We start from the raw sequence: 11,538 nt of genomic DNA, 5'->3' as shown, positions 1-11,538 counted from the left end.
GTTTACAAACATAATCTTTCTCTTTTGGGGATTCATAAATAATCTCAAATTACCACACACCCATGTAAGTCTCTGCTCTCCGTAAGGAAAGGAGAAAGGGCAATGGAAAACAAAATGGAACCAGAGAGAGGTAAACAGCCCCTACCAGCAATCTTCTTTTTCTCTCTCTGTGGGTGAGAATCCCACTCAAGTAGCCCTTGGGATCTGACAACTTCTTTAATCTCAAATTTACAAAGACCAAAGAAATCCTTTCTGGCATTTTTGCTCCTAGATTCACAAAGCTCTGATTTGCAGCCTGCATCTTTGGAAAGGGGACTGAGTGGAAACTAGCGGGACAAAGGTATGCTGTCTCCAGTGTACAAATTCAGTGCAGTGGCCGCATCTACTGCATGTCACCTGAGTCCTAAGATGGGTCTTGCCTTTCTCCCTTGCCCGTGACTCAAGGCGCCTTTCTCTGACCCCTGCTGACATTGTAATCAAAGGACTGTGTGAAGGAGAGAGTCAAGCTCTAGGACAGCTAATGTAACTTATGGATCATAGTTAACAGTAATATGGTAATATTTTTGCAGCAATGGCAAAGAAGATATTATATCAATTCTAAAAGACAATGGGGTATAAGGAGGTATGGGATTTTTCCTAGAGTTGTGAAAAGGTTCTAAAATTGATTGGGTTGAGGACAGCACAACTCTGTGATGCAAATGAGAGCCGCTGAGGGTACACCTTGAGTGGCTTGTACAAGGCATGGGGCTGTAGTACCCAGGGAATCCAGGGGTGGGAGATGGACTGTGGATAACAGAACAAATATGAGAAGGTTCTCTCATCAACTATAGCAAATGTATACTATCAATATAGAATGTTCAGAATTGGGAGGCTGGGGGAAAAGACACCAAATGTAAGATACGGGCTATAGTTAGTAGTAATATCTTTTTTTTTTTTTTTTTTTAATTTTTTTATTTTTTATTGACTTTGTAATAATATTACATTAAAAATATATATGTGAGGTCCCATTCAACCCCACCCCCCCACCCCCCCTCTCCCCCCCCCCCAACAACACTCGTTCCCATCATCATGACACATCCATTGGATTTGGTAAGTACATCTTTGGGCACCTCTGCACCTCATATACATTGGTTCACATCATGGCCCATACTCTCCTCTATTCCATCAAGTGGGCCCTGTGAGGATTTACAATGTCCGGTGATTACCTCTGAAGCACCAGTAGTAATATCTTGATGATGCTCTTTCATAGCTTGTAACAAATGCTTCACAACAATGCAAGGTGTTGGTGGTGGGGTGATGTATGGGACCCTGTATGATGACATGCATGTTTGTTTTGTAAATTCACAACTTTCACCATACACTTATTGTTTATGTATGTTCATGTATAAATGGCATATTTTGATAAATTTTTTTTAATGAAAAAAAAAATCAGGGCTGAACTGGTGGTCCATCAGCAGAGCCCTCAGACTGACCCTTGCATTTGAGATCTTCCCATGGAAAGCTTCCTGATGTCAGATCTCATGTGATTTTCTTTGTTGTTACCCACAGCTGACATGTTTGAAAATTGATTTTTATCCTTCCCCATCATTCTGGAGCATCACCTGGCCATGTGGAGTATCGCACTGTGAGGCCAGGTGGAGTGTGAAAGCTTGGCCCTTTGATAGCTGTGTGGACCTGGCAAGTGCCCTCATTTCTCTGAGGCTCAGTTTCCCCACCTCCAAAATGGGACTGCTCATACTTACCTTGGCTCTCAAGATTACCAGGATTAGAGGAGACCTCACACAGGTATCTGGCTTCTAGAAGACGCTCAACAAAGGCTCCTGAGAATCTCAGCATTTCAGAGTAAGGAAAGAACTGCAGTTGCATTGTATTTTAACTCACCCAGGTCATTCCAAAAGGCCTTATAATGCGTTTATCTTATCTGCAAACTGTCTCCCTAGTTGTTTCATTATTTTAGCATTATTAAAGCTGCTGATGTCTAAAAATAAATTTTATTTTATTTCCCCTCATCTTGTGGCTTTGAGTTTCAAAAGGACATGCCTTTCCTTTTCGAACTCCCTCATCAGTTCAGTATTTTGTCCACCTTAGAAGCTCAAGAAGTTTGCTGTCAGGCTAACAGAATTCTCAAAACTTTCCAAATCCAAGTTTTTGCCTTTCGTTTTAAATTCCTCACACTCTCTTGCCCAAACTCCAGGATCGCAACGTGGGGAGGGAACCGGAGGTCCCCGGCGTCTCCTCGCTGGTACCCGGGGCTTCGCCCCACCCACAGTCAACGTGAGGGAAGATGGAGCCTCTGATTCGCAGGAAGGACCTACGGGAACAGGTTCCTGGGTGACGGCAGGAGTTGTGTCCATCAGGGGACTCTGGAACTGCCCGGCGATGGCTCCCCATGTCCTCTGAGCTGTTCCTATTCCTTTTGGGAAATAATGTCATCACGCTCTTAACTGGCCTGCACTTTCTGTCCTTGCTTCTGCATGCATTTCATATTCTCAAGAACCTTTTGCTCTAAATTATTTCAGGTGTCGACCTTACGTGTTTTCACAAATGACTTGCAAACACATATGCCTGTAAATGTATATTTGTATATGTGTGTATGAATTTATGTACATATAATAGACACACATGCATAATCAGATTGGGTTATTCTCCCCTTGGACATATATTTATTTATCCACAGTTTACAAATTAAGCACTTATCTGCCCATCCTCTCCACTCTACCGTTACTTGTTTCGTTAAACATTTTTAAATTAGAGAATTCATAGGTTTACTGCAAAAGCATGCGAAACACAGACTTCCCATCTACTGCCTCCTATTAGTAACACTCTGAGTTAGCATGGTACCTTGGTCCCAATTCATGAAAGAATATTATTATAATTGTACTATTAACAAGACTCCATGATTTACAATAGGGTTCACTGTTTGTGTCATGCAGCCCTGTGTTGTTGTTGTTTTTAAATTTTTTATTCTGGTAGCGTATATACAACCTAAAATTTCTCAGTTTAACCACATTCAAATATAAAATTCGGTGTTGCTAATTACATTCACAGCGTTGGGCCACCACTGCCATCGTCCATTATCGAGACTTTCTCATGCCATCATCAGGTTAGAGTTGTTCATTCAAGCAACATTTGTTGAACCCCTCTGAGGTGCCAGGCTCTGGGCTAACCCTGCTCACATATAAGCCCGTGTGCTAATTCTTTTCCGTCTTCCTTTTCATCCCTTGGGATTCCGTCTTGCTACTGGCCTCGGAGGTGCCCGCAGACTATAATATCCCATGACAGGATGTCTTTTCATGTGCAAACCAAAATAGCCCTGGCCTTTTGTGCAGCTGTATTCCTTTCTAAACTTGTACTGACATAATGTCTAGTCTTACCGCGAGTACATTTTAGCCTCTTTATGGCACGCATTATGAAGTGCCGTTACAGAGCTAAGTTGACTTTTTGGTTCCTTTATTTGTAAGCTTTGAATCCATTCATATTTTTTCTTCCCCACCACTGTTTGAACTAACTCCCTGGTGGAGAGTCAGACGATTTCTCCCTTGTGTTTTTCAAACCATTTTCCTTCGGTCAACAAAGATATTAAAGAAATTATATCCAGGTTTGTTAAAGGTGCTCAATAACATACTAGGAAAGTGACAATTTATTTAGACTTGTCTTTAATAATAAATTTTTAAGATATTACATAACAGAATCTCTTTAAAAACTATTTAGAGCTGGGTAAAAGCTTAGAAATGCCCTGGTAATTAAATACAATCCCTTTATTGTATGGATCGAGAAATCAAGGCTTAAGTGAAAGAAACTAAGTGACTCGGTCAAGCTCACACGGGGAGTGTCTGCCTAAATCAGGAGTCAAATCCTGGCCTCCTGATTTCATTTTAGTAAGTGGGCCTTTTTAAAAAAGGTTGTCTCAGGAAATGGATGTGGCTCAAGCAATTGGGCTCCTGTCTACCATATAGGAGGTGCAGGGCTTGACTTCCCGGGCCTCCTAGTGAAAGGACAGATGGCCCATGAGGCGAGCTGGCCTGAGCGGCAAGTTGGCCCACACAGAGGGCTGGCTCACACCGAGAGCTGGTGCAGCAAGATGATGCAACAAAAAGAGACACAGAGGAGAGACAATAAGAGATGCAGCAGACCAGGAAGCTGAGGTTGGTGCAAGTGCCTCTTTCCCACTCCGGAAGATCCCAGGATCAATTCCCAGTCCCACCTACAGAGAAGACAAGCAGACACAGAAGAACACACAGCAGACAGCGAGTGCAGAACAACCATGGGGGAGAAATAAATAAAATAAGTCTTTATTATATTTTTAAAAATCATATAATAGAAAAAGCAACATCTAATGCCATGTCAAATCAAACACTTTTCCAATGCTCCTTGGCATTTGAACAGGCTATTTCATCCTTGGCATTGTGAATCTCTATCCAGCCTTATTTACTTCCTGGGGGACCCTATCAGCTCACTGGCTCAATTGCCCTCTGAACCCTAAAGAGTCTCAGATCTCTCTTCCCAGCATTTAATCGTCAATTATAATCAGTACACATTTGTACCAGCTGGTCATTGGCAGGCACCCTTACTAATGTTGACTGGTGGCTGAAACCCTTTCTTGAGAGGGATTATGTTTTGTTATTGGAGAACTCTAATGGTTTAAGAATTTTCTCTCTACCCAAACAGACCCTGCCTTCCTCTTACCACCATTCACTGTGCCCATTTTGTCCTGTCTTCTTCAAATGGTCTTGGCAAGCATTATCCTGGGATTGACAAAAGGTGGATATTTATCCCCAAGAATCTCCCAGTGATCCCTTCCCCTGCCCCTTGATCTTAGCTTCTCTGGTTCCCTGACCTTCCTCATTTTGTTTCCTTACATCCATTCACATGTTTCACTGAAGCTTTGTCATGATATGGCTTTATCTTGAAGCTTTCTCTAAGATAGAACTTCTAGTATTTTTCTACAACCTCATGGATCTTGATTGTGCTGCCCAAAAATTTAACCAGGAGTGTTTGGGATATATCATTTGTCCCAAATCATCAGCCCAATCACTTTGGGAATGACCATCAGGCTAGGTCCTAGTTCTGTCCTCTGGAGCAGCACAGAGTACATCTAATCCCTGCTAGTATTTTAAGAGTATCATCATATGACTCTTACATGCTCTTCTCCCTCGCCTTATACACTCATTAAAAAGTTGGATATATATGTTTGCATCTGTAGAGAAGTTGTTTGACCAGAACATAGACTGGGAGGGCATTTTCCTGCCTTTATTGGAATATTCTATGTTCATCAGAGCAACCTCAGAATTCACCAGTTTTATTTAGCAACACCCTCACACCCTTACCTTATTTTGAGCTTGTGGTCAGTCAAATACCTCTACCCCTTTTTCCCCTCTCAGATGAACTTCTGGTAAGCCTGGTCTCTGGCTTACTCTATTTGTGTCATTTGTTTATTTTTGGAATCTTGTATATCCTGATACTTTATCATATTTATTTCGATTCATTATTCTTTTTTTGAGGTTTGGGGGCCAGGGATTGAACCTGGGATCTTGTATGTGGGAAGCCGGTGCTCAACCACTGAGCCATATCAGCTCCCCTGAGTTGGGTTTTTCATTTGTTTGCTTTTGTTTTTTTTGTTTCTGCTCTTAGAAGGTACCGCGGCCTGAGCCTGGGACCTCTCATATGGGAAGGGGGCGCTCAACCGCTTGAGCCACATCCTCTCCCCTATTCATTTCTTTTTTTAATCTGGATTCTTTCATGTACTTTTACACTTCCTCCAAGCTCTTATCATATGCAAATTTAGTAAGTGAATATTTTGTGTTTCAAAGCCATCAATAAAAGTGCTTAGTAGGGGTATGGCTTAACAATTCTGAAACTGCTTTACACGAATACTAGGGTCAAATATTTGTCAGTGGATGGCAGGTGGTGGGAGCCATATTTCTTAGTGTTGTAAGGGGAAGTTTCAGATAAGCAAGGGAGAAAGTTTACTGGACTAAAGTCAGAGGCATCAGTATGAACTCATGAACTTAGTATAGATGCAGATGTATAGAAACAGAAATTATTATAGATATGTGTATAAACATGAATTAGCATACATATGTATTTCCTAGCTCTGCCTACTGGGAGGTCCTAGAAGCAGTGACACCCCGGTAGCACCAAGCACATCCAGAACCCAGATCTTGGTTTCTATATATAGTCCTCTAATATAAGGAACCAAGGTCTCTTGAAGAAGTAAATAATTCTAGGGCTTGGGCAGGAAAGTAGAGCCTGGAGCACTTTGCAGTAATGAGGAAATGCTCAAGTAACATAAAAATGGGGACATGTCAAAAAGACACAAGAGTCAACATGAAAAAACTCCCAGCTGCCAAAGTTGGGACAATTTGAGCAAAAGAATAAAAATAACATAGTACTGGATTATAACCGAAAGTATAAAATAAATGTTTTTGAGTCCATACTGGCATACATGAATGAATGAATAAATAAATAAATGGGGGGAAAGGGGAAAATCTTCCTTACAGAAAAATTCCAAGTAATTTGCATAGATATTCCTCCATCCCAGAGGTGGAATTCAATTCTACACTGCAACCCACATCTCCATCCCCTCCAACCCACTCTGGCCCTTGAGTGTGGCTGGATTTAGTGACTTGCCTCCAAAGGTTACAGCATGCAACAGGGAAAAAAGTAACTTTACACAGGAGAAACCTGGCCAGATGATCAAGGTTAATGTCACCAGTGATGAGACGTCTTGGTAGTTCATACCTTTGGTATGATATGATGAGAAGACCACTCTATGGTCTTCTTCCCCAAAGCCCATTAACTCAGTCTAATCATGAGAAGAACATCAGACCAACCAAAACTGAGGGATGGCCTACAAAACACCTGACCAGTCCTTCTCAAAACTGTCAATGTAATCGAAAATAAGAAAAGAATAAAGAAATACAGAGGAGATGAAGGAAACATGACAACTGAACGTACCATCTTTGCAACTTTTCTTTATATCCAAAAGTATCTCATCACGAAAGTCTATTAAAAGATGAAAATTTAAGAAGGACAATGAGTAACTTGTTTTTTAAGTGTTCAATAAGACCAGATCACTAAACTTGTGGTATTTTACCAATGACCTCTTACCAATTGATATCAGTCCAATAATCAGCACAATAATAATCACAAACCTACTGACTGAGGGCTGAGGGCCACAAAACTGGACTTCTTACCAGTCACTGAAGCTGGGCTCTTAGCACCACTATCTTTTCCACACAGAGGATGCCTCTAATTCCAGAACCTGACATTTCCAAGGCTGTTGTATTCTACAGTGGTTATCTAAATCCAGCCAGTCATTGCTATTTTTTAAAAAGAAATTTCTCCTTCGAAATCACTAGTATTTAAAGATAAACATATCTGAACTGAGGACCCACCTTCTATTTCCCTCGTGGTATAATGATACCATGGTGTAATACAATTTTCTTGTTTCTCAATTATCCTACTCCTATCATCCTTGTTGTTTAGGCTAGTAACTTTAGAGGTATCTCTGAATTCCTCTCCTTTGTCTTCAAGATTGTCCATCCATCTGACTTCCTAGCAAAGTTTCTTTCCTGTTCCTTTTCTATTTCCCATTCACAAAACTGGTGAGTCCAATTTTAGAAATTTATGTGAGCAGATCCCATATTCCCATATCTACAGAACTCCCTCTGGTCGTTGGATCGCTTTCCCGAGAAGCTGAAACATCTCTAATTACATTTTCAATACACTTAGAACTCTTAATCATGATTTTCACAGCCCTCCCCCAAGCGACCTTTCCTACATAAAATACAGATGATGGAGAACCTAACTCTTCTAGCTTACTCCCAGCCTTTGTCCCACCACTGGGACTCAACCACTCTTACCTCTCAGCTTACTTCAGACATAATGTTCTCTCTAGAGTGCCTTCCTTCCTCCTAGACTCCAATGTGCACTCCATCCACACCTCATCATGCTCCTTTAAGGAGGACTTTTAAAACATTTTAATATACTTTTTTATTTTAAAAAATAATTAGATTACATAAATGTCACATAAAAAATACAGGGGATTCCCTTATGCCCTGTTCCCAACCCCTCCCACATTTTCCCACATTCACATCCTTCATTTGTGTGGTACATCTCTTATAATTGATTAACACATTTGGAGCATTGCCACTAAGTGTAGATTTAGTTTACATTGTGGTTTACACTCTCTCCTGCACAATTCTGTAAGCTATGACAAGATATATAATGGCCTGTATCTGCCACTGCAATGTCATTCAGGACAATTCCCAAGTCCTGAAATGACCCCATATTACCCATGTTTTTCCCCTCAGAACCTCCAGTGGCCAATGCCTCCACATCAATGATAAAAGTTCTTCTATTGCTAGAATGACAATAAGTTTATAGTAGAATACCAGTAGGTCTAGTCTAGTCCATTGTTCATTCCCCAATCTTGAGAATTCTGGGATGGTGATGCCCACTCCACCTTTATTTGAGAGGGGTCTTAGATCCCATGGGGCAGATGGATGGGGCTATCTTGCTTGCAGTTGCAGACGCTCTCTATTACTTGTGATTGTCATTATCCATCATCATGCCCTTGTTAGTTGTCCTGGGTAGGTCCAATGAACTGGAGAGTAGCTGTTGCAACTCTGTTGAGATTCAGGGTCCAGCTGGCACATGGACAGCCCAAAGGTTTAAGTCTCTTGGGCATACACTTATCAACTCTAACACTAATGGTACATTCAAATAGAAGAAGCAGAAGAGCCATGTGTAGGGAAACCACAACTGAGTCCAACTCTGTCACCCTGGGGAGCATAAATTCCAAAGTAGGTCCACTGTCAAGGCACCAAACTCCTGAGCTGTCTGCCCTGCCTACAGTGTCTGGATGTCTCCAGAGACCTCAGGAGCCCCATATTTAAGGCAATATTTACTTATCAGTCAATGAGATCCTGCTGAGATATGCATAATCATAACCTCTGGAATGACCTTCTGACTCACTTTGAAGTCTCTTAGCCATATAAACTCATTTGTCTTTACACTTTCCCCCTTTTGTTCAAGATCTTTTTTCCAGTCACATTGCTAGTTGGTGCTTGGTAGTAATCCCTCTGTGCCAGGGAGGCTCATCCCTGGAAGTCATGTCCCATGGCAAGGGGGAGGGAGGAGGTAATCCATTTATATGCTGAGTTCAGTTTGGAGAGAGGTCACATTTGAATGACAAGGAGGCTCTCAGGAGGTATAAGGATTTTTTAAAGTAAATTTCCTTCAGGACTCCAAGTCACTCCAGCTCTTTTAGTGATTCCTTGACATTTATGAGCAGCTATAAAGAATATATATTCCATTTTGGTAAGTATAATTTTCTGTACTTTACCCAAATATAAGCTTTTCTGGTTCAGGTTTGGTTTCCCTTAACTTCTTTTTTCATTTCTATATATATTTTTTCTTTTAGGAGGTACTGGGGATTGAACCCCAGACCTCGTACATGGGGAGCAGGTGCTCAACCCCTGAGCCACATCCACTCCCCTTTTTTGTTTCTTTTTTTTTTTTTTTTTAAAGATTTTATTTTATTTATTTAATTCCCCCCCCCCCCCCGGTTGTCTGTTCTTGGTGTCTATTTGCTGCGTCTTGTTTCTTTGTCCGCTTCTGTTGTCGTCAGCGGCACGGGAAGTGTGGGCGGCGCCATTCCTGGGCAGGCTGCTCTTTCTTTTCACGCTGGGCGGCTTTCCTCACGGGCGCACTCCTTGCGCGTGGGGCTCCCCCACGCGGGGGACACCCTTGCGTGGCACGGCACTCCTTGCGCGCATCAGCACTGCGCATGGCCAGATCCACACGGGTCAAGGAGGCCCGGGGTTTGAACCGCGGACCTCCCATATGGTAGACGGACGCCCTAACCACTGGGCCAAAGTCCGTTTCCCCCCTTTTTTGTTTCTATACATGAAGAGGAAGCTTGGCAAAAAGTTGTTTGAACACAATCAGTATTCAATAAAAAACAATATTAGTTTTGTTGCAGTTTGTTAAACATGTAACCTTCATAGTGGATGGTGGACTAATAAAAAGAAGTTGGTGCTGCCTCCTTAGGGCTTCCTATATGTTTTTTAACAAAAGTAACTGCTTCAAATGTGAATCTGTGAATGGTGTCCCTAGAACCTCCTCTGGCAGGATCTCTTGTTTTGCATCATTGTCCTTGGTTTGCTCTCCATCTGCTCCTTAGCAGCTCACATGGCTTCCTTACCCACCAGCTGGAGAAATCCCCAAGTCAATGTGAACTTAACTGGGCAAATAAAGATTCCTAAGGCCCCTGGGAGAGGCTTAATGGAAGAAGTTTAAAGAAGTATAAAATACAATATCTACACAGTGCCCTTGATCTGTGAGTTCTGTAACTATCAAAAAGGCTTTTGAATTTCCAGAGCACACAAACCCACACCACACTTCAAAAATCTACTCTTCTCCACATGAAAGCTTTGAAAACATATCGTAGTATTTCCTTTTCTTTCTTGATGATGAGCTCCAGTAGCCACACTCACCAAGCTCCACCAAACCTCAATGACCACAGATCTCTCTGTAATATACAGAATGGCCGTTTTCCATATCGAGCACCTTTTGTTATTTCAATATGGCCACTGTATCCCTCAACAATCACTCTCTATTTCTTTCTGGGTGTTCTTAAGGAAAAGTAATGGTCTTTCTCAGTCATCTGCCTTTTGATAAATGTCTACCACACAGCTATAAGGATTTGACTGGGAAGAACAAAAGAATAGAGCAACCTCCAGTCTTACCTGAGGTGCTGGCAGAGAGGGCCCTGCAGCCACCAATTTGTATATGTGTGTGTTTGTGTGCATGACCATGTGTGCATGCATGACTGTTATGTGCGTGTATGTGTTATTTGTATGTATATTTGTGTACTTGCTTGTGTGTGGGGTGTTATGTGTTTGCTTGTATTTGTATGCATGTGGCTGTATGTGTATTTGTTTGTGTATGTGTCTGTGCATCTGTGAATGGTGTTTGTACATGTTTACACATGTTTGTGTATGTGTGTGTGTTTGTGCATTTGTGTATATGAGTTTGTGTGTTATGTGTGTATGTATTGTGCATATGGTTGTGTGTATGTTTGTGTATGTGTGTATGTGTTTTGTGTGAGTACATGTGTTCGTGTGTATGTTTTGAATGAGTGCATGTGTTTATATTTGTGTGTATATGTATGTGTGTGTTTGTGTGTATATGTGTTTGTGTATCTGTGTTTATGTGTATGTGTTTGTGTGTATGCGTGTATATATTTGTATGTGCATGTGTGTGTGTGAGTGAATGTGTTTGTGTGTATGAGTTTTGAGTGAGAGCAAGTGTGTTTGTGTGTACGTGGCCCGTCAGCCCCAGCTCCGGCCGGGCCCTGCTCCCTGGCTGCTGGGCCCAGCAGGGGGACGGCCAGTGGCACCAGGGCTGGAAGCGGTGGTCGTGGGCAGCTGATCCGAACCTCGGCTTCCGCTCCCCGTGGCCTCACCAGGGGAACTAGTTAGCACCTGAGTGAAACCTGGAGGCCTTCCGGTGGTCAGGAACCTGACCCAC

This window comes from Dasypus novemcinctus, chromosome 28, assembly GCF_030445035.2.
Source record: "Dasypus novemcinctus isolate mDasNov1 chromosome 28, mDasNov1.1.hap2, whole genome shotgun sequence".
Taxonomy (NCBI): domain Eukaryota; kingdom Metazoa; phylum Chordata; class Mammalia; order Cingulata; family Dasypodidae; genus Dasypus; species Dasypus novemcinctus.
Note: the sequence above shows the minus strand (reverse complement) of the source record.